At 37.3% G+C, this 24,115-nt stretch overlaps 1 long non-coding RNA gene across 1 annotated transcript; it reads left to right on the top strand.

The window, feature by feature from the left end:
- Nucleotides 1-22,219: 22,219 nt before the first annotated feature.
- Nucleotides 22,220-23,461, top strand: LOC147008334 (uncharacterized). The gene is made up of 2 exons (XR_015053453.1): nucleotides 22,220-22,837; nucleotides 22,933-23,461. It is a non-coding gene; the product is annotated as an uncharacterized LOC147008334 (long non-coding RNA).
- The last annotated feature ends 654 nt before the right edge of the window (nucleotides 23,462-24,115 follow it).

The following is a 24,115-nucleotide window of genomic DNA, read 5'->3' as shown; positions in this document are numbered from 1 at the left end:
AAAAAATCAGTAAATGAGTTATCCTTAAGAGACTTTGTAAGTTGGTTTTACTTTGAATACTTGAAATGTGGGTTCTGGATTGATAACTCACAATGTGATACATATCTTGGAAACTCAACGGGAATGTGGTTATACCTTGAAGACTTGGAAAGTTGGGTTTATGTTGGACACTTGAAACTTTTTTGGGGGCTTTTATTTATTTATTTATTTATTTATTATTATTATTATTTTATTTATTTATATTTTGGAGACTTTTGGAGTTGCTATCACTCTTTGGGATCTAAACCTATCGATGTAGTTCTTTGTCGGATGGTGCTTGATGGGAGCAAGATCAAGAAAGTTCTGGGAAGAAAGTGCAGGCTTACTCCCCCTTTCTATGTCATCAAACCTGAAAGCCTTAAAAGACAGAATTGGAAGAATAAAAAAAAAACGTAAAAATATATATATATATAGGTGGAAATCTCATTTTGAAAAAGACATTGTGTTGGGCGAGGATTGAGTTGGGGTTGAGATTTTGAATGTGAGGGTTGGGGTTGAGATTTTGAATGTGAGGGTTGGGACACACACACATACACATCAACAAACAAAAGTTAAGCCTTGACTATTCAGTTGAGGATTCTGTGTTTGGGGTTCACAGATCTAAGAACGTCCCCCTTGACACACATTATATACTGTTATACACCTCGGACTTGGCCCTCGAGTGTCCACAAAGGTGTATTATCTGCTTAGTTTTGTCTTTTGTAATTCCTGTGAATAAAATGAACCTAAAATCTCTTCCCCTTCCAAATCATATATTTTATAAGTCCAAGGAACTGTATCTATTACATCAACAATTTTAAAAAGTTCTTTCGTCCATCGTTCAGTAAAACCCTTTTCAAAATGAGATTTCCACCTATATATTCTTACGATATCACCAACTTTGAACTTAGGTTTTTTGACATTAATCTCTTTTTCATATTTTAATTTTGTAAATGTTTCTGATGGCTTCATATTCGTTGACGTGTGAATCGTGTCATTATACTTATCCACAATATCCTGAATAAAAGATGACCATTGTTGTGAACCGAGTTGTGTGAATTTTTTATATAGTCTCTCTTTTAAGGTACGATTAAAACGTTCAACAACAACTGCCTTCCCTTCATTAAAGGTACTGTATAATGTAATACTGTTATTTTTTAGAAAATTCATAAATGTCTTGTTATAAAACTCTCTACCCTCATCAGTCCACAATTTTTTAGGTTTTCTCTTACTTTTATTAAATATCTGTTGAAAAGCTAACATAAGAGTATTACCTGTTTTGTTTTTAAAGGGACAACCCACGCATATCTACTCCTCAAATCAATAACGGTTAAAGCATACTTGTACCCCTTATCATTATTGAGTTCAATCAAATCAGCAGACCAGATATAATCAACTTCCTTGGAATAAACTTTCCTTCTCTGAAACTTTGTGAATATTGGTTTATGTAATTCATCAGCTAATTGCTCTTCAGTCTTAATGGCATCATTAGAGCCTATAAGTTTTTGAATTTCCAAGTCCAAGTTTCAATTTAGCACTAATCATCTTCTTCACGATGAACCTATCAACTTTTTCTCTCAAGGTTGGATTTTGTATCAGAGACAAATTATACAACATTTCTCTATCGGCTTCATGCTTTTCTTCCAACGTTGTGGTATTCCCATAATCAATATCGTGTCTCATGCACACTTCATCAACTCTATTGATTGGTTTACTCCAGGATTTAGGATTGTCTGCCTCATCTAATCTTTTATCCAAGTTTGTGCCTGGACCACAGAAAGAATACCCTGGAAGATGTAATTCCCCTGGTATTCCAGTAGTTGTAAATTTACTTCCTGATAAAAACTTTTGTATATCTCCTCCGAGTTTGTGTTTGGAGATAAATTGATTTTTTTTTTTTGAACCACACACCGAACATATACCTTTTTGTATAACCCTGTTATTTTTACTTTTAATATATGAAATATTTTTAGTATTAGTTTTCTTTTTACATTTGAGACAATAACTCATTTATTTATGAGAAAAATTTCTGCAGAGTGCAAAAACCTTTTTAGTTTCCAACATGCACATTTGAATCTTAATTTTTAAAACATAAAGAATCCTTAGAAATGCCTTTACTCTCTCCTCCATTTATTTAAGAAAAAACTTGAATTAAAATGAATAGCTTGACGATGCTAATAGTTTTGTTGAAAGTATTGCAAATAGACTTGTTAATTCTTTGTATTCCTTCCTGGTGGGTTGAGTTATTTTCTGTAATACCTCTATTCTTTTTTGAATCTCACTGGTTTCCATACTATAATATTTATTTATTCTCTCTTTTTCCTCCTTCTCTTTCTTCTCCCTCTCCTCCCTCTCTCTCTTCTCTTTTTCCTCCCTCTCTCTATTCTCCCTCTCTCTATTCTCTCTTTCCTCCTTCTCTCTCTCCTCCTTCTCCTTTTCCTCCTCTTCCCTCTCTTCTTCAACTCCTTCCTCATCCCTTACTATACTTGAATCGTTTACACCCCATAGAATATTATACATATATTCATCAGGATTTCTTGTTATTCCTGTATCCAAAATAATTTTTTACAACAGGAAACCAATAAAATTTCTTTTGAATTTCTAAAAGAGCCTTACCTTTTCTTAACCTTATAATTTTTTCATTATTTAACATTCTAATTAAATCTAAAGTTGTCGGTTTATCAACATCAGCATAATGCCAATCTTTTATTGAAAATACCTCATTCTTATGTTGTAGAACATATTTATTAAAATACCGAATACCCTTTTCTTGAAGGTATGCTTGGACACAGAAATGATAATTTTCTTGAAGCCTTCTTGCTGTCATTTATGTATTAGAAATATATGTTAGAATAATATTATGGCACGAAACACCTCCCCATCTTCCCATAGTTAAATCATTTTGTATTTCCTTACTTATTATATATAATCCTGTTTTTTCTGTTTTTATGAGATAAACAAGGGCAAAACCATTATTATATTTACCCTTATTAAATTCTTTTATTTGTTGTTTACTAATCGTGGCTCCACAAAACTCATTCTCGATACCAAGTGGATAATATTCTTCCTTACGAGACTGATTTAATTGTTCCAGGTCTTCGAGGTTAATTTTAAATGACCAATTATACCCTAAATCATTCATATCATACCCCCATTGTTCTATTCTCATACAAACGATACGCCCTTCTTTATAAAAATTTATTTTAATTCGAACTGTGAATTCTGTATGACCTGGAGATAATATCAACACTTCTGTATCTTTAGAATACACAGCCGTTTTATTTAAGTATATATATTGTGATAAATCGCTTAATCTCACCAAGTCATTCGCGTCAGTCGGGCTTGGATAATTTTTTAATTTATAAGCATTTTTCATGTTAATATTTTTGTTTATATTATATTTATGTCGTTCAGCCTGTGCCTTTGTGTAATAATTTGATAAATCAATATCCAGTTCTTGAGATACACCAAAGATAGAACCATCTTTACCAACATAAGTCATTTATATTAGATTAAAAATAATATCATAAAATTTTTTATTTTTGTTGAGTTGAAATAACACATATAGACATAATTGACCACAACACTTGGAATTTAATTCTTGGACTTGAAATGTTTGATAAACACCATTCTGTAAGAATTTTATGACTTCAACAGGTGGTGGAAGACCAAAACTATCAAAATAATATTTCTCTTGACTATTAAAAATACAAACCCAATGAGAACCGTTCCCATCATTATCTTCTAAGTTCATAATAATATTCTTTGTATGTTTCGACACATTTGTTAATTCATCTCTCATACAAATAACCACATTATGAATTTTTAATTTCTTACAATATTTGGCAAGTTGTAAATTTGATGTTGTATTCTTTCCAAATTCTTTCAACCACTCATCAATGCTCATTTATTTATTAGAAAGATATAATCCATTACCTCTTTTCGTTAATTTTACACCTGCTTGTGCTATAGAAGAAAGCATATCTCCAACTAACAATCTCGCTTTATCAGGCAGACCTTCAAGTTTTTCAGCAAAATCTACAATTACACCACTTCCACTAATTTGTTTCTCCAACTCTTTGTTATGTCTTTCCAATTCTTTTTGAGCCTGGAGTTGAGCCTTCCTTTCGTTGGCAGTTTTGACCGCTGTTGAAATACCACCCGTCAATGCTCCAACCGCACTTAAACCAGCAAATAAAGGAATTAGAAATGGGAGAAATCCTCCACTCGTCTCTCTTATTGAATATTTTTTCAACATTGGTTTTGTCATTTTAATTTTAAGTGAGCCAGTGTCATTCAAGATTTTAACCTGTTCTCTTGTGAGCAAAACATCAATTCTTACTGCTCCTTTTCTCTGAATTGTATTAACGTTAATCGTACAAGGCTTTTGATTTTGAACACAAGATGATAGTTTATGAAGATTGATTTGATTAACATATACCCCAGTTGGTACTTTGCCACTCATTTATTTAACAAAAAATTATGTGAGACTAATCATCACACCATTATCTGTATTAATCTGCAATTCTGTTTCTTCCAAAAGCAAACAATATGTATCAACTTCTTCACTCTCTCCTCTTTCAATGTATAGGGAAGTATCCACTCGATTAGACTTTATAGTTTCTTTTTGAGCGCTCAGGTCAAACGTATAGATTGTATACAAACTTTTAAATGCTGTCATGTCTAAAATAGGTTCTTTATTTCCATTACTTTCACACACCTTTTGGTAAGACTTGTATGCTTCAGCAAAATCATTTTTTTCCCAATTAATTTCCAATCTATCTCGTGGATAAAATGTTCCATCTAGAGAAACGCGAAGTTGTTTCACCTTAGCATTATCACTCAATGCATTATTCTTATCAGTCGCAGTATCACCATCTGGCTTTTTAAAAATCATCCACAGATATCGTGGCTTTCCTTCCAGAACACCCAAATTCCACGTGTAAGTAGTTTGATTGAGTTTAACGTGTTGACATCTTCTTTTGAGGTATGATACACTGAGTGGTTTCTTTGAGTTAAGTCTTCGATTCAACATCTCTTCTGTTTTAAGATTAGGAGTATATTCACTGATATACCAACTCATCTCCTCAATTACAAATTTATTCTGATCACTAAAAGCATTACCAACACCAAAAAGCAATCTATTTTCATTATCATTCCTTTGTAGTTGAAATCTAATTTTAAGACCATACAGAACTTTATCATAATCACAAAATCCAAATATACCTTTAAGAGGAACTGCCACAGTAAAACTATTTTCTGCTTTTGTATCATCATTATACATTCCTTTCCTTTGAATATATCCAGGGTCTGTGTTTGTTCCCGTTGACATATCAGGAATAAAACCTTCGACAGACCCCTTTCCCATTCTATCACTGAATGTATAGAGTGTAAATTTCATCATTTCAGATACAGCAGAGACATAATCAACCGCTTCAACTTCTTGTGTTCCAATATACAATCGCACACTATCAAACATTTTCCAGAAGAAATCATTTACAAGTGTAGCGTTTGTGTTATTCCCAGCCTTAGTGAATTTAAATTTACACAACAAGAAACTTTCGGAGAGATTCAAATAGGTTTGTTGATTATTTATTTCAAAACTTTTTGTACCATTTGTATTCCAGTCTGTTCCAGTTATTGCATTTACCTTGAAGTAATCTTCTTTTTTAGTGGAGTTTGAGATAATAATAGTATCATCCAAATCATAGATACTATCAATTGCTTCCATACTTGTATTTATTTAGGAAAAAAGATGTTAAAACTTTTGAAACCCTGATCCAAGTATTTGAATTATTTTCTGTCGTTCTTGGGGGACAACTGAGTTTTACCTTTCTTAATTTCTTTTATTGCTTGTAATTTATGAGATTCTTTCTGAGCATCTTTTATACTCTTTACAGCACCTGCTACATTTCCCACAGCAGAAGCAGTTGAACCAATTAGGTCTTTATGTTTAAGAATAGTTGAACCAATACCCATGAGAGTATCAATTATCCCATCTCCTCTAAATTGATGTCCAACACCCCTTTGTCTCTTAGGTTTATAGTATCCTCTACCAAGATACATACCTTCACCCTTGTAGTACGGGAAAGGAACATCCCATCCCCTGTAATTATTTTATATTTTCCCAACTCGTGCTTCCTCACAATAACCATCGTATTTATTTATTGAAAAACTTCACGTAGGTGAATTCTGATGGATATAACTTCTCCATTAAAAGAAATCACACGATTATCTTGGTCGGTTATCCTAAAATTTACTCTGTGTATGGTTTTTCCTGACACAGGTAGATAAACCAAATTTTTAGGCTCCATATTGAATTTATAACCAATTGGGGTTGAGTATGCGCTGAATGAAAATATTGTATTTGTTTTTAATCCATCATTATAAGCACCATCAATCAAATCACAGTGAATTAACACCGAATTTATTCCTGAGGATATTTGAATGACATTATCACTGTAAAACGTCCCATTAGTTTCAATCTTTTTGAGGAGAAACCTAATAACTCTCTAAATGAATTATCAATTGTGAAATCAACCTTGTAGTTATTTTTAACTTTAATCGTTGATTTTGAAGTATGTTTTTGAATGTTTATAACAATATTTTTTGGTTCATCACCCTGTTCTTTCATAAGACGAGCAATTTCGGAAGATATTTGAGAAATCTCGTATGATCCGGGTGAGAGTGTTATCGTTTTGTATCCACTTCCCGGATTATAACTAAACTTGTCATTTTTCTCGGTTATATTAAATAAGGTATTATAAGTCTCCATGGACAATAAAGATGCCTCATATTCTTTTGTTGTGTCAAGTTGTAGTGGGTATGGGAATGAAGATGTGTGGTCGCTTGTTGTGAAATTAAAACTCAGGATTGTGCTTCTCATCTTATTTAATATGAGATAAAATGTCTTTATATTGAGATTTATTAATTATTTTCATGTTCATCAACTGGTCTAAAATGGCTGATGCTTCATTAAAACAATTGTTATTTCCAGCCTTCTTACTGCCGAACAACAATAACAGTCTATTAACTAATTGCGATGGGTCATTTGGAAGAAAACTAATACCTGAACCAAGGATACTTAAAGCCTGAATAATGTGTTTCTCCTTCTCATTCTTCCTACTTTTACCAGAAAGAATAACCTTATAATTTAGAGTGTTCAGCAAATCAATATATACTCTATCATCATTATTTTCCATATCCAATGGTTTATCAATATACTTTGATTCATCCCTCACAGTTGAACCTTGTCTTCCATCTTTTGTGAGAAGAAACATTAATCTCGGAGTTAGTTTAACAGGGGTTGAGCAGAACTTAAGAACCTTAATTCATCATTAAATATCAATACCTTTTCTTGAACAAGATGAAATATTGCTGGTTGTTCTGTTGGAATGAGTCCTGCTTTGGTTTTTGAATCCGCTGAATATTCATTGTTTTGAACAGCATTCACAATATAATCAGGGGTTGATTAATCTCTTCCAGTTGTTGAAATAAACCTTCATCATCATATTCTAATTCTCCTAAATGCTCTAATTCTTCCTCCGTCATTTGACTGAAATCTTTTAACATTTGAAGCTTTCTAGGAGTATATTCTACTGTGGGAACTGTGGAAACATCTTTCATTTTTTCTTGGGAAGTTTTTAAAAGTGGTTTAAAAAATTTCTCTTGCTTTTTTTCAAATGCTTCTTCGCCCGTTAGTTTCTGTCTGCGTTTCTTCTTTATGTCTTCCTGTTGTTTTACAACTTTTGAAACCAACTCTTGATGTTCCTTAAATCTTCTTGCTCTTTCTTTTGTATCCATTTATTTATTGTAAAATATCATTTAATGAATTGTTAAGATCAACAGGGAAATTTTCCTTTTCTTCATCATTCAAGTAGATGTGTTCAAATAAATCCTTTTCTTTAAATATTTCATCAAATTCTTTATTAACATTAATGCGAGTTGTAATTTCTTCTTCACTAATCCTTGCATCTCTGCTTTTCATACGTTTGTGTTGAGTTTCTTCATCAACATCAAAACCGAATGATAAAATCTTCACTCCGCTCAGATATTTAATAATTTGTCTCGTTCCTTCTGGATTAGTTTCTAATATCCCAACACCACCAGATTTTAGTTTCTTTAACTCACTCTTACAATGTGAATATTTTGTTGTACCAAGAGAAACCTCCTCAAATATTTGTCCTTCATTCCTCAATCGCATATGTTCCTCCACTGAAATATAGTGATAATCTTCACCTTTTACTTCTCCAGGTCTTATTGCTCTAGTTGTTGTTGATACAATGCGTATCACGGGGTGTTTTTTAAGTAAATTTACAATATTCTCATTTGTACTACACAAGAACCTTGATTTATGAAAGTTTTTTCCAGAAGCAGATTTACCCACAAGATTTATAATAATAGTTGTCATTTATATATGTAGTTGTTTATAAAACAAAAAATATATCCCTTAATATCTCATCTTGTTTCACAACAATATATTTATATTTTTCAGTCGTGTGCTTCATATAATCCTCAAATTTCTTTTTACTACATAATGTAGAACAATTATCTCTCCAAAAATTATTGATATCTATTGAATTTAACTTGAATAAAATTTTTTTGGACTTCCGGTTCCGGTTTTGAGCGGCAAGAGGTCTCCTTCGGGGCTCCCTGCTGACATTCTCAAAGTTAAGTTCCGGTTGTTATTTGTCCCGTTTTAACTGTTTAATTTTCTCACCTACATGTTAATGTGTGTTCCTAGTTCGGTTTTGTTTCAAAAATCGTGCTATTTTGTGAGTATTTATGTCGACGTTCTCACCTGGTGTTTGAGGCCTAGTCCTAGGCTTGAGGCCTACCGGTTCCACTTGGTGTTCGATCGTTTTTTTTTTTTGTTTGTTTGTTTTTTTCTCCCCATTACCTTCAATTTCTATCCTCCCATTAACTTCAATTTTGATCCTAGCCACTTTCCAAATATCCCCCATTCTCACAACTAATCTCTTTGTTATCTAAAAAAAAAAAAAAAAAAATAAAAAAAAAACCCAACAACAACAACAACAACCTTCTCCCGATTCTGCTACTTCTTCCTCTTAACTTCCTCCTCGTCTTCCTCGATTTCTTTTTTTTTTTTTTTTTACACTTCCATGACCTAATCTGTTGAACTCTCTCATACATTAATATTAACAACAAAAACGATCTTATAATGCTTCATCTTCCTCTCTCACACATGTGGTACTCTTTACTGTTTCACAATGCACTACTCTTCTGCTATTTTAACAGACTGCTCTCATTTCGACCTCTCCTTCATTCCTTGCCTAAAAAATCCAACTATTACAGCGCTTCTTCTCTCCATGCTCTAAATTCGCCTTCATTGCATCCATCAAGAATTGTGTTAAATCGTATATCTGACCTAAAACTTTTAAAAACCACAGTTTGCCATGGATGCTCGCTTTCCATCAACCATTCTTTTTCCAATTTCAGTGCCAACTCACCCCCTTCACCCCTCACTCTCACTCTCAAAACAACCATCCCACTCTTCTCCCTCCAAGCCTCCCTCTCACCTCTTTCAAAAATTCCCCCCTCACCTCTCTCCCACCTTTCATCCCCCTCACTCTTTCTTCTCTAAGTTGCCTCCCCTCTCATCCACCAACCTGCCTCCCTCCACTGCCCTCTCATCTCCATCTCTTCACTCCACCTCCTCAAATCCTCAACTGCCATCTTCCTTGTCTCTTGTCCCCCCTCTCTCACAGCACCACAGAGTCTTTTCTCCTCCTCATTCGGCCCCCTCCCCTCGCTATTCTGCAATACCCCACACTCCTTCAGCAACCCTCCTTACCTCCCCCCTCGTCCCTCGTCCGACCCTCCCCCCGCCCCCTCCACCTCCTGCACCAAAAGCCTCCTCCCCTACCTCTTCATTAAAAGTGTGGACCTCAAATATCCGGGGCCTTCGCTCAAACCTTTCAGATCTTTCCATGCAGGTTGCCACTGACAAACCAGACATTATCTGCCTAACAGAAACTTTCCTCTCCCAAGACGTGTCTGACTCCCAAGTATCTCTCCCTGGTTACTCCCTCTTACGGTATGACAGACCTGAGCCTCGTCCTGGTGGAGGTGTTGCTCTCTTCATCAAAGACTCTATTCCTCACTCTCCCTGCACTGCTCTCACTCCCCCACACCCCCAGGAATACCTCTGGCTTCGGCTTCCCCTCCACTCCCACCTCATGATTATATGTACTGTACCGTCCACCGAACAGTGATGACTCCATCTACACCTCACTCTCCGAAAACATGGACCATCTTCTATCTTCTCATCCAAACTCTCTCTTCCTCTTATGTGGCGACTTCAATTGTCATCACGCCAGTTGGCTAGGTGTGGGTACCTCTCTCACCTGCCATGGGACATCAGCAAAAGCTTTCTGTGACTCATTGGGACTGACTCAATCGGTCAACTTCCCGACCCGGATCTCAACCAATGGTACTCCATCACTTCTGGATCTGATTTTGACAAATTTCCCTGACAATATCTGCTGCTCTTCCTTCGCTCCAATTGGTTCTTCTGACCACGTCCTTGTCAAAGTGGACATCTCTCTGGCTGTTATCAGAGAACCACCTCACCGCCGTCGTGGCGAGGCAGTTGTCCTGAAACAACTTGCCTTTGCCTCATGGAAAGCAAACCCAACTGAGGGCAATCTCAGTTCTTTCCACAAAGCTCGGAACAAGTGTGTAGCTACCCTCAGGAGAGCCAGAAAACAACATCTTTCTCATCTCAAGTCTGAACTCTCAAACCTCTCTCCCTCCTCAAAATCCTGGTGGCGTTTAATCAAATCTGTTTCTGGTGTATGTTCCCCCTCCATCCCCTCCCTTACCTCAAATGGCCGCACTGCTGATTCCACACGTGATAAAGCTGAATGTCTAAACTCGCTGTTTGCAGCTAAATCTTGTGTCCCAAACCCATCACTATCTCTACCCACTTTACCCAGTCGCACCCAACTGTCCCTGGACTCTGTATCCTTTTCTCCTGACAAGGTGGAGAGCTTGCTTTCAAACCTCGAGTCAGATTCTGCAACCGGTCCAGACGGCATCAGCCCACGTGTCCTCAAAGCCTGCTCTTCTGCTCTTGCTCACCCTCTCTCTGTTCTATTCACCCTCTCATTTTCCCAAGGTCATCTGCCATCTGCTTGGAAATCTGCTAACATCACTGCCCTGCACATAACAAAGGTGCAAAAACAGATCCCTGTAACTATAGACCAATCAGCCTTCTCCCAATCATCAGCAAGGTTATGGAATCCATCATCGCTTCAGACATGAAATCCTTCCTCTTCTCCAATGGCTTGATTTCCAATCATCAATTTGGTTTCAGACCAGGTCACTCTACCTAGATATGCTGCTACTGCTCTCCCATCAATGGATGGAGGTCCTCAATGCCAGACAGGAAATCCAGGCCGTATCCCTGGACATATCACGTGCTTTTGACACAGTCTGGCACCCTGCCCTACTCACCAAACTCTCTGCCCATGGTATTCAAGGCCATCTCCACTCATGGCTCGCAGACTTCCTCTCCTGTCGCAGTCAACGTGTGGCCCTAAATGGAGTTCTTTCATCCCCTCTTCCTGTGCAGGCTGGAGTTCCTCAAGGTAGCGTTCTGGGCCCTGTTCTTTTTCTGGTTTTCATCAATGATCTCTCGGACTCTCTGGAAAATCCTCTATTTCTCTTTGCCGATGACTCAACGCTCTGCCGTACCATCTGTCATCCCTCAGACCGGCAAGCAGCAGCTTCTTCGCTCACTGCAGATCTGGATAAAATCACAAACTGGTCCAACACGTGGAACATGTCTTTCAATCCAGACAAATCTCACACTCTCACTATGTCTCTTCGAAAGGACCGTTTACAAAACCCCCCCATCCACTTTCTCAACAATCCTCTGGAAGAAGTCTTTTCTTTCAAGCTTCTGGGTCTCACTATCTGCCATGACCTTTCCTGGGAAAGTCACATTTCCAACCTTGCCTCAAAAGCCAGTCGCCGACTGGGAATCCTCCGTCGTGCAAAGTCCTTCCTCGGCCCTCTTGAGCTCCTGACCACTTACAAAGCTTTTGTCCGTAGCCTGATGGAGTACTGCTCTCCCCTCTGGGCTGGTGCTCCTGCCTCCCACCTTTCTCGACTTCACGCTGTCGAAACCAGGGCTTTTAAGATCATTGGCATCTCCCGCAATGAAGCTGAGTCTTTGGGCCTCTCACTCAATCACCGCAGGTTGGTCGGTGGTCTTTCTGTCTTCTACCGACTCCTCTCCAGCCTTGCCCCCCCTGCTCTCTCTGCGATTTGTCCCAACCACATTTCCACAGGGCGCTCAAGGTCCGCCAACAACCCCCTTCTGGTAAAACTACCAAAATCACGAATCACTTCTCATCTTCACTCTTTCATTCCTCTTTTTCCCCCCTTTGGAATAAACTTCCTCACTCTATTCTTTTCCACTCTTCCCTTCAGGCTTTCAAAACAGCTGTTCACCACCACCTCTTATCTTCCCCCATCCAAATCCTCGATCTTTTCTACCGCCGATAATCCACCCAAGCCCACTTCCTACAATTCTCCTGCGTTCCTTCCTGAAAGTCCCTTTAATGTCCATCTTCCCCTCGCCATGTTCCCCGTCCCATCCCCATCCCTCTCCCTTCCACAGTTCACCTGTGTCTGTTCCCCAATGTTTTGTCCCTTCCACTCCCGCCCCTCTTGTCTCATGCCTCCTTGCTGTGAGTTGTGTGTTAGCTCTCATACGAGCCTCGACCAAGGTATACAAAAAAAAAAAAAAAATAAAAAAAAAAAAAAGTATTAGCATTGTTTCTGATGGAACGACGAGGAAGTTGAAAGTACGATTGACTAAGATAAATACAATTACAAGAAGAATGTCTCCCTCTTGTGTAGTAGCTGTCCATTACCGTTTGGTTTCTCTCATTAACACAATCATCAAAGATAACGAGGTTCTTTTTTGATTTATCCAAATCTTGGGGAGACGGTATATCATCCGTATTATCACTAAGAATACAAGTTATAAGATTTGATTTCTTTTTACATCTCTGTGTATCACAAAATAGTTGAATTATATCTTCAATGTTATAATCATTTAGGTTTTTTTGACGTTTAAATAAACCTATTATATCTTCTTTTTGAAGACCAGCATTAAAACCTTGTGAGAGTAGTTGATACTCTGGTTGAAAACTCGACTTTGTGAAAATTATTAAATTATCATAATCTAAAAAGTTGGGAGTGAGGAGCATTTTTAAAAGTAAGCAGGTTTTTCCACATCCACTTGAACCAACTATGAGACATCTTAATGAATTTGGGAGATTTTTATGGTTGTTAAATTTTATCTTATTTTCCCAAATAGGTAAAAAATCATTCATTTATATATTTGAAAAACAGGTTATTTAATTTATTATTGGCTTTTTAGAAACTCTATATTTTATCCTAAGTTCAGGTTTAATTTCAAGATAATCCATTATTTTATTTATACAATATCTTGTGTTGATATTTCCCTGAAAATTACATCCATGAATAATATACAACAACAATCCTTTGAACATTTCTCTTATACGTTCAGTTTCTTCCCTTGTAAGGAAAGGTGTGTTATCATCCTCATACTTTACATTCATTTCTCTAATCAATCTTGTAAAGTAATTCATTTTTGGTGTAAATCTAAAAGAATTATTTTCCTTTTTATATTTTTTATTATCATTAATTAGAAGATAATCACAGAATATACATTGTTTATAGGCTTTTGACTCTGTGTTTAATCCCCGTCTTTCACACGCAGGACAATTCTCAAATTTGTCATATGGAGAATCAGGAAAGTCTAGCATATTTATAAAGTAAAACTTTACTTAAACTGAAATTCATCTATACTTTCAGTTGTATATTACCATCGATATCGATATACTTTTTTTCATTATCAGATTCAACGACAACATTTTTTATATTAAAGGTAATTTTAAAATTATCGTTAACTACTATTGAACGAAATGTCATTTCACCTGATATATTAACATCCTTTATTTCATCAAGATTTACATCTTTAGGGTTGTTGAAAAAAATACAAATTTCTCCTTGCATATTACAGATGGTCTTATCTTTTCTTTCTAAAGCTTCATCCATAAGGTTTTTGTTCTTTGATACTTTTTCTTGTTTCATTGCTTTTTCTAGTTTTGAATATATTACTAGAAGGAGAGGAGAAACTTTTGTTAGAGATACTTTAATTGATGTTCTACCAGGTATACTCAAAGCCCTTCCACTGAAGGAAATTGAAGAACTCATATTATTTACCATAATAGTTTTTATCCAATAGTTGTTATATTTATCTTTGTTCAATTTTACATCCTTGACATATTTCTCAGTATCTTTAACAGATGAAGAGATTGATTGAAACTTGTCTTTTGTGTCTTGAAACATTGTATTTATTAAGTGAAAAAGTTGGAGGATAAAATGTTTTTAAGCACAGATTCACCTATAAATTAAACGAAATTTTCATCAAGAAAATTTTAGTTTAAGCAAAGTTTTATTCTATAAATATGGTGAATACAACGTACTGCGATGTTTGTAATCACGAATATAAACATTATAGAAAACACCTCCGAACCAACAAACACACATTTAATCTATTTCATCAAATATCTCCTCTTGAGTTGGAAAGAAAACATTGTGATATCTGTTCAAAGGATGTTTTGAAGAGTAGTTATAATAAACATCTTCAATCACAAAAACACAAGAAAAATGAGTTTAAAGTAAAGGGAGACTATTATATTGAAAACACTGATGAGGCATTTAAAGGGCATATAAAAATAAGGATTTTTCAATTTGGAGAACCCGGTCCATCATCAATAGCTGAATCAATTGAAATAGTGAAACCCGATGTTGAAAAATTTATTAAAAAGACATTAAAAGAAATGAAAACTTTAAAGTTTTATATGGGAGTGAAAATGAATATGAAAAGACAAGATGAAGAACAAACTCCTTATATGAGAACAGATCTTCATTTTATAACATCATTTCAAGATTTTTTGAATAGTGGGGTTTATGAAGAACTATCAAGACAAGAGGAGGATGTTGATAATACAGTGGTAGGAAGTGGATTTAATATTATGAAAAATCATCTTTTTAGATATACACATTCTAAAATCAAACCCTCTTAAAGCTTCTTCTTATATTGAATTACCAAAAGAAATAAAACTAAAGAAGGCAGTTGTTAATATTAAGAACAATGATAATAAATGTTTTCTCTGGTCTGTTCTTGCTCACTTACATCCACCAAAATGTAATTCAGAAAGAGTAAAACAATATATGAAATATGAGAATACCTTGGACATTAAAGATTTTAAATTCCCAATGCCACTAACAGATATTCCTAAATTTGAGAAAAAGAATAATCTTTCTATTAATGTATATGGATTAACGGATACAAACAAAGTTCAAATATTAAAAATTTCAAACAACTATAAAAATGAAGAAACACACATTGACCTTTTATATTTTAGTGTTGGAAAGAATTCACATTACACATACATCAATAATTTATCAAGATTAATCTCTTCTCAGGTATTCAGAACAGCAAACAAAATATATCCTTGTAAGCGATGTCTTAATTCATTTCATACAAAAGAACGATTAGAACAACATTCAAAATATTGTAGTAATCATAAATCAGCTGTAATTACAATGCCTAAACCTGGTGAAAAGATTTATTTTGAAGATTATAATAAATCTATCATGCACCCATTTGTGATATACGCTGATTTTGAATGTATCCTTAAAAAGATAAATACTGCTTCTCCTAATCCAAAAGAACCATATACAAATAAATATCAAAAACATATTCCTTGTGGTTTCTGTTATTATATCAAATCATCTGTTGGAGAAAAGTATAACAAACTTGAACATTATCGTGGAAAAAATGCTTCACAAGAGTTTGTAAAACGATTAGAAAAGGATTGTATAAGACTCACTAAATTAATGAAAGAAACAAATGAACCGATGAAATTAACCAAAGAAGAAAAATTAGAATTTAGAATGAACAATATCTGTCATATTTGTGAGGGGGAAATTAAGGAGTCTAAAGTTAGAGACCATTGTCATCTTACTGGTAAATATAGAGGTCCCGCTCATTCCTGTTGTAATCTTAATTATAAATTACCTTCTTTTATTCCAGTCTTTCTTCACAACAGCGCCAACTATGATACACATCTATTTATAAATGAACTTTCAAAAACACCAGGGAATATTTCTGCTATAACAAACACAAGTCAAAAGTATATTTCATTTTCAAAAATGATATTCACAAAACCTTTAACTCGTATTAGGTTTTTAGATTCTTACAAGTTTATGGGAACACCACTAGCCTACCTCGCATCAAATCTAAGCTCCACGGACTCTTTTCCAAATCTTAATTCATTCTTTCCAAAAGAGGAAATTCTCACTAAAGAGGAAATTCAGATTAAAGAGAGAATTCAAAGTAAAGAGGAAACTCTAATTAATGAAGAAATTCTAACTGAAGATGAAATTCTAATTATAAAGAAAATTCGAACTAAAGAGGAAATTCAGATTAAAGATGAAATTCTGATTAAAGAAGGAATTCTTACGAGAGAGGAAATTCAAACAAGGAATGAAATTCAAAGTAAAGAGAAAATTCTTACAAGTAAGGGAATTTATCCTTATGATTATATGGATTCATTTATGAGATTTAAAGAAACACAACTTCCTTCAAAAGAAAGTTTCTATAATAACCTTTATGAAGAAGAGATAAGTGATAAGGAATATAAACACGCACAAGAAATATGGAAAATATTTAAGATAAAGAACCTTGGAGAATATCACGATTTATATCTAAAAACAGATGTTTTATTGTTAGCTGATGTGTTTGAAGCTTTTAGATCACTCTGTCATAATAAAAATTGTTATGGATTAGATCCTGCCCACTATTTCACAGCTCCTGGTTTAGCTTGGAGTGCAATGTTGAAAATGACAAAACAAGATATAGATTTAATCAGTGATGTGGATATGCTTTGGATGATTGAGAAGTCCAAGAGAGGTGGAATATCACAAGTATGTTCAAAAAGATATGCTAAAGCAAATAATAAATATCTTCCAAATTATGATAGTGAAAAAGATAGTAATTATTTGATGTATTTTGATGCTAATAATTTGTATGGATTGGCAATGTCTCAATCTCTGCCTTATGGTAAATTAGAGTGGGTGGAAGAAAAGGATTATGAAAAGGCTTTGATGAATATTGTTATTTCTTCTCAAGAGGAATTGAATGACGAAGAAGAAGGTTATTATTTTGAAGTTGATTTGAGGTACCCGAGTGATCTTCATAATAAGCATAAAGATCTTCCTTTTGCATGTGAGAAAGAAACTCCAAAGAAAGAATGGTTAAGTAATTATCATAAAAGTTTTAATATTAAAGGCAAATCAACAGAAAAGTTATTAACAACATTCTATGATAAAGAGGGATATGTTTTACATCAGAGAAGCTTAAAACAGTTTTTGAGAGAAGGATTGAGAGTAGCTAAAATTCATAGAGTTTTAAAATTTAAACAAAGTCCTTGGGTGAAAAAGTATATTCAATTCAATACAGATATGAGAGCAAATACAAAAGTAAAATTTGAAGGGGACTTTTATAAATTAATGAATAATGCTGTATTTGGAAAGACTATGGAAAATGTTAGAAACAGGCAAAACATTAGATTCGCAACATCTTGGAAAGAAGCTTCGAGATTGATAAATAAACCAAGTTTTGAGAGAGAAGAGGTTTTTTCAGAGAACTTTTCTGCAATTCATATGAAAAAGGAAAGTATTGTAATGGATAAACCAATTTATATTGGAACAGCAGTTCTTGATTTATCAAAGATATTGATGTATGATTATTTGTATAATGACTTAAAGAAAGAGTATGGTGAAAATGTTTCATTGTTGTATATGGATACTGATAGTTTTATCCTAGATATAAAAACTGATGATGTTTATGAAGATATGAAGAAAAATATTGGAGTATATGATACAAGTAATTTCAGCAAGAAGAGTGAGTTATTTTCCAAAAAGAATGAAAAGGTTATTGGTAAGTTTAAGGATGAGTTGGGTGGAAAAGTAATGAGTGAGTTTATTGGATTGAGAGCAAAGGCATATGCTTATAAGTATGGTGAACAGATTGATAAGAGGTTAAAGGGAATAAAGAAATATGTAATAAAGAAATCAATAACTTTTAGAAATTATTATAATTGTTTGATGAATAAGAAAGAAGAATATAGGAAAATGAATACAATAAGAAGTTATAAACATAACATATATAGTGAAGAAGTAAATAAAAAGGCATTAGGAGCCTTTGATGATAAGAGATTTATTTTAGATAATGGAATAGATTGTGTTCCATATGGATATTGTATGATAGAGTGTATAAAATAGATTATGTTTTAACGATGGGAAGATGGGTTAGGGTTTTTTAAGGGCTACCGCCGTGTTTTTTCACAATATATAAATGGTTAAACCAAGTATTAATCAAACTAAAGAGTGGAGAAAATATCAGTCTTGGTATATAAATGGAAAACATAATGAATGTGAAAAATATCAAATAAGTCTTATTGAAAAAATAACTAAAACAAAGGTAAATAAAACAAATAAGCGAATTAATTTAAAAACTAGTAAGTTAGAGGATGTAAAGAAAAAAATGAATATCCTTGAATGGACTGAAAACTTTGATGGTTATCAATTGAACAATGAAAAAACAATTTACAATAATCTCAAAATGATATGTGGCTCAGGAGGTGGTCAGATGAGAGCATTAAGAGAAGTTTATCATTTCGTAATGGCACAAAAGGGATATCTTCAAAAATATAAAGATTCAAATGTTTTGTTTGTCAATATTTTAGATGGGGATTATTGTGCAAAGAAAATTAAACTATTGAAGGAATTTGAGAATGAACAAATCTTTATAGGTTCAATGAGTGAGCTGTTCAACCCCCAGGTGTTCAATTCAATGAGGTTCAACCTCCAAGTTAAACCGGGAGACAAATAAATATACCTTGGGATAAAAAGGGGGGTTTATTTTTAGGGAAAAAAATATGAATCGCTGAAAATCCCCCATTCATTTACATGGGGAAAAGTGAGCCAGAATCAGTATTATTACCCTACTAACGTGTCCAATGGGATTCTTGAAATCAGGTGTGGGCGTGGTTTCACAGAGCAATGAACTTGTCCAATGGGACATTTGAAATCGGGTGTGGGCGTGGTTTCAAAGAGCAATGAACTTGTCCAATGGGAGATTTGAAATCTGGTGTGGGCGTGGTTTCACAGACCAATGAACGTGTCCAATGGGATTCCTGAAATGGGGTGTGGGCGTGGTTTCAAAGAGTAATGAACGTGTCCAATGGGATATTTGAAATCGGGTGTAGGCGTGGTTTCACAGTGCAATGAGCTTGTCCAATGGGACATTTGAAATCGGGTGTGGGCGTGGTTTCACTGAGTAATGAACGTGTCAAATGGAAGATTTGAAATCTGGTGTGGGCGTGGTTTCACAGAGCAATGAACGTGTCCAATGGGATTCTTGAAATCAGGTGTGGGCATGGTTTCACAGAGCAATGAACTTGTCCAATGCAATTTTTAAAATCGGGTGTGGGCGTGGTTTCACTGAGTAATGAACGTGTCAAATGGGAGATTTGAAATCTGGTGTGGGCGTGGTTTCACAGAGCAATGAACTTGTCCAATGGGACATTTGAAATCGGGTGTGGGCGTGGTTTCACTGAGTAATGAACGTGTCCATTTCTTCAAGGGGGAAATGATAATTGTCACGTAATTAGATAGGGATACGGGATAGGGTAAGTGTGTCTGCGTAAACCCCTTTTCGTATTCTCTGGAGGCTTGCCGTGACGTCACAGGACAGTGCTGCGGATGGCTCCGCCCCGTGATCACGATTGGCGGAAGGCGACGGCGGTGGGCCAATAAAACGGCTCGATTGGAAGTGACAAGGACGGGAGGATAAAAAGGCTCTGTTCGGGGTCGAAAAGGAGAGGAAGAAGATCGGTACTGAAACACTGTTTTTTTTGGCGTGGAGGTTGTTGTGCTGGGAGCATGCTTGTTGTTGCGCTGATTCGGCCCTGGTTTATTCGTGTCTTGTAGCCTTGCTGAGCCTCGTGCCTCAGCTTGGTTGGCTCTGGGGTTCTGCTGGCTCGGAGTACGGGTTCGAACGGCGGGCGGACCTGCCTCCCGCTCCTGCTCGCGGTTTGGTGCCGGAGCTGGTTCCCTGGCGGCTGTGAGCGGACTTGGGCCAAGACCAGAAGGTTGACAGCACCACGGTTTCTCCTGCCCCCCCCCCGACGAGAGCAAGGCCAGCTCTTCCAACGATAATCCAAGGACTGTTGCATCCACACCACGGTCCAGCCTGACCACCAGGAATAGCTGCGTTTTGTGTGTGTGTGTGTGTGTGTGTGTGTGTGTGTGTGTGTGTGTGTGTGTGTGTGTGTGTGTGTGTGTGTGTGTGTGTGTGTGTGTGTGTGTACCTGGCGCCTTCGAGGGTTTGAGATTTGTCTTTTCATTGGAATTGTCTGTGTTTTCCCCCACGCCCGATCCCACACCATCCCGTCGAATCGCCCTGGATCCCTCTTCTTGCTGAGTCTTGTTATTTTTGGTTAGAGGAATAAACGTTATCAACTCAGTGAAAAGCGACTCGTGCCACCTTCCTCGTCCCGTTTGCGGTAGAGCGATTAGAACCGCCATCTTTGGGTTATAAATAAATAATCCGCCTCCATCGTTTCGGCTCATTCTACGTTGGCGGGACAGTTCAAGTCCCGTGGACGTCACAATATATATATACATATATATATATATATATGATATAATCATTTAATATTGTTGTTTGAATATTGTTTTAAAATGCTGTTCGTATTTTAAAATAATTGTCGTCATGTATGATTGTTTTTTTCAGTTTGTGAATTGATGGTAGCAAACCGAAGTTGCACACCCAGTCAGGGTCCACACTTTTTCAAAAAGTTTTCAAAAAGATTTCCAAAAGTAATTTTTTCCCCATTTTTTGCGTGTGTTCAAATTGTTTCGTTTGGTTTTTTCAAATTGTTTGGTTGTGTTTGTTTTGTAAATAGCTTGGATAAATAATTTTTTCAATCCAAATGTGTCCTGCAACAGCTGTGACTTTTACCTCATTAGCTATGCAGCACGAATCACCTCGGAACCTGATTGGTGGAACTGTGACTTTTTTCTCATGCGCTCATGCGAGTTTCCGGGGTCGTTCGCGCATGCGCGGAACGAACGAGTCTCATGGGTCGTTCGCGCATGCGCGGAACCAACGAGTTTCATGGGTCGTTCGCGCATGCGCTCAGTGCGAATCAATGCAGCTCGAATCACCTCGGAACCTGATTGGTGGAGCTGTCACTTTTACCTCATTCGCTATGCAGCTCGAATCACCTCGGAACCTGATTGGTGGAGCTGTCACTTTTACCTCATGCGCTCATGCGAGTTTCGGGGGTCGTTCGCGCATGCGCGGAACGAACGAGTCTCATGGGTCGTTTGCGCATGCGCGGAACGAACGAGTCTCATGGGTCGTTCGCGCATGCGCGAAACGAACGAGTTTCTGGGGTCGTTCGCGCATTCGCTGAACGAACGAGTTTCTTTGGTGTGAATTTTTTTTTGGAAATTTTTTTTTGAATTTTTTTTAATCGGGTGTGGGCGTGGTTTCACCGAGCAATGAACGTGTCCAATGGGATTCTTTAAATCGGGTGTGGGCGTGGTTTCACAGAGCAATGAATGTGTCCAATGGGATTCTTGAAATCCAGTGTGGGCGTGGTTTCACGGAGCATTGAACTTGTCCAATGGGGAATTTGAAATCGGGTGTGGGCGTGGTTTCACTGAGTCATGAACGTGTCCAATGGGATTCTGGAAATCGGATGTGGGCGTGGTTTCACGGAACATTGAACTTGTCCAATGGGAAATTTGAAATCGGGTGTGGGCGTGGTTTCACTGAGTCATGAACGTGTCAAATGGGATTCTGGAAATCGGATGTGGGCGTGGTTTCACGGAACATTGAACTTGTCCAATGGGATTCTTGAAATCAGGTGTGGGCGTGGTTTCACAGAGCAATGAACTTGTCCAATGGGACATTTGAAATCTGGTGTGGGCGTGGTTTCACAGAGCAATGAACGTGTCCAATGGGATTCTTGAAATCAGGTGTGGGCGTGGTTTCACAGAGCAATGAACTTGTCCAATGGGACATTTGAAATCTGGTGTGGGCGTGGTTTCACAGAGCAATGAACTTGTCCAATGGGACATTTGAAATCGGGTGTGGGCGTGGTTTCACAGAGCAATGAACGTGTCCAATGGGCTTCTTGAAATCAGGTGTGGGCGTGGTTTCACAGAGCAATGAACTTGTCCAATGGGACATTTGAAATCGGGTGTGGGCGTGGTTGCACTGAGTAATGAACGTGTCAAATGGGAGATTTGAAATCTGGTGTGGGCGTGGTTTCACAGAGCAATGAACGTGTCCAATGGGATTCTTGAAATCGGGTGTGGGCGTGGTTTCACTGAGTAATGAACGTGTCCATTTCTTCAAGGGGGAAATGATAATTGTCACGTAATTAGATAGGGATACGGGATAGGGTAAGTGTGTCTGCGTAAACCCCTTTTCGTATTCTCTGGAGGCTTGCCGTGACGTCACAGGACAGTGCTGCGGATGGCTCCGCCCCGTGATCACGATTGGCGGAAGGCGACGGCGGTGGGCCAATAAAACGGCTCGATTGGAAGTGACAAGGACGGGAGGATAAAAAGGCTCTGTTTGGGGTCGAAAAGGAGAGGAAGAAGATCGGTACTGAAACACTGTTTTTTTGGCGTGGATGTTGTTGTGCTTGGAGCATGCTTGTTGTTGCGCTGATTCGGCCCTGGTTTCTTCGTGTCTTGTAGCCTTGCTGAGCCTCGTGCCTCACCTTGGTTGGCTCTGGGGTTCTGCTGGCTCGGAGTACGGGTTCGAACGGCGGGCGGACCTGCCTCCCGCTCCTGCTCGCGGTTTGGTGCCGGAGCTGGTTCCCTGGCGGCTGTGAGCGGACTTGGGCCAAGACCAGGAGGTTGACAGCACCACGGTTTCTCCTGCCCCCCCGACGAGAGCAAGGCCAGCTCGTCCAACGATAATCCAAGGACTGTTGCATCCACACCACGGTCCAGCCTGACCACCAGGAATAGCTGCGTTTTGTTTGTGTGTGTGTGTGTGTGTGTGTGTGTGTGTGTGTGTGTGTGTGTGTGTGTGTGTGTGTGTGTGTGTGTGTGTGTGTACCTGGCGCCTTCGAGGGTTTGAGATTTGTCTTTTCATTGGAATTGTCTGTGTTTTCCCCCACGCCCGATCCCACACCATCCCGTCGAATCGCCCTGGATCCCTCTTCTTGCTGAGTCTTGTTATTTTTGGTTAGAGGAATAAACGTTATCAACTCAGTGAAAAGCGACTCGTGCCACCTTCCTCGTCCCGTTTGCGGTAGAGCGATTACAACCGCCATCTTTGGGTTATAAATAAATAATCCGCCTCCATCGTTTCGGCTCATTCTACGTTGGCGGGACTGTTCAAGTCCCGTGGACGTCACAATATATATACATATATATATATATATATATATATATATATATATATATATATATATATATATATATATATATATATATTGTTGTGGTTACCAGATTCGCAAACCACCATTCAGGTCCCTTAGGTGAGGTATCTCGGTAAGTGCATGTGTAGTTAGGCCCAAACCCGTTGTCTAGTGGGAATACATGTCATTTATACGTGCTGCGACTCTTCAGGATAGCCGTTTTTCTTTTACTATCTTTATTTTGGACCAATCGCCACCATCACAACCACAACAACAACCACCAACCACAACGCCGCTTCACCACAACCGCCATGACCTTTACCGTCGCAACTCGCCACCATCGCATCACCGTCATCTCGCGCCACTCATGGGCACCGATGCTGGACTCGTGTAGGGCGCACGTTGAACAGCGTGTACAAAATCACGGATTTTCTGCTTCAAAAACGGATCGAAAACGACACACGCCCACTTTTTGCCGTCCAATCGGTGAGCGAGGGGCGAATTGGCCCCGC

Source organism: Eptatretus burgeri, chromosome 19 (genome assembly GCF_056783735.1).
Source record: "Eptatretus burgeri isolate ZD-2024b chromosome 19, Ebu_testis_v1, whole genome shotgun sequence".
NCBI classification, from domain to species: Eukaryota; Metazoa; Chordata; class Myxini; order Myxiniformes; family Myxinidae; genus Eptatretus; species Eptatretus burgeri.
The sequence above is the reverse complement of the archived record's forward strand: the minus strand, read 5'-3'. Positions and strand labels throughout refer to the sequence as shown.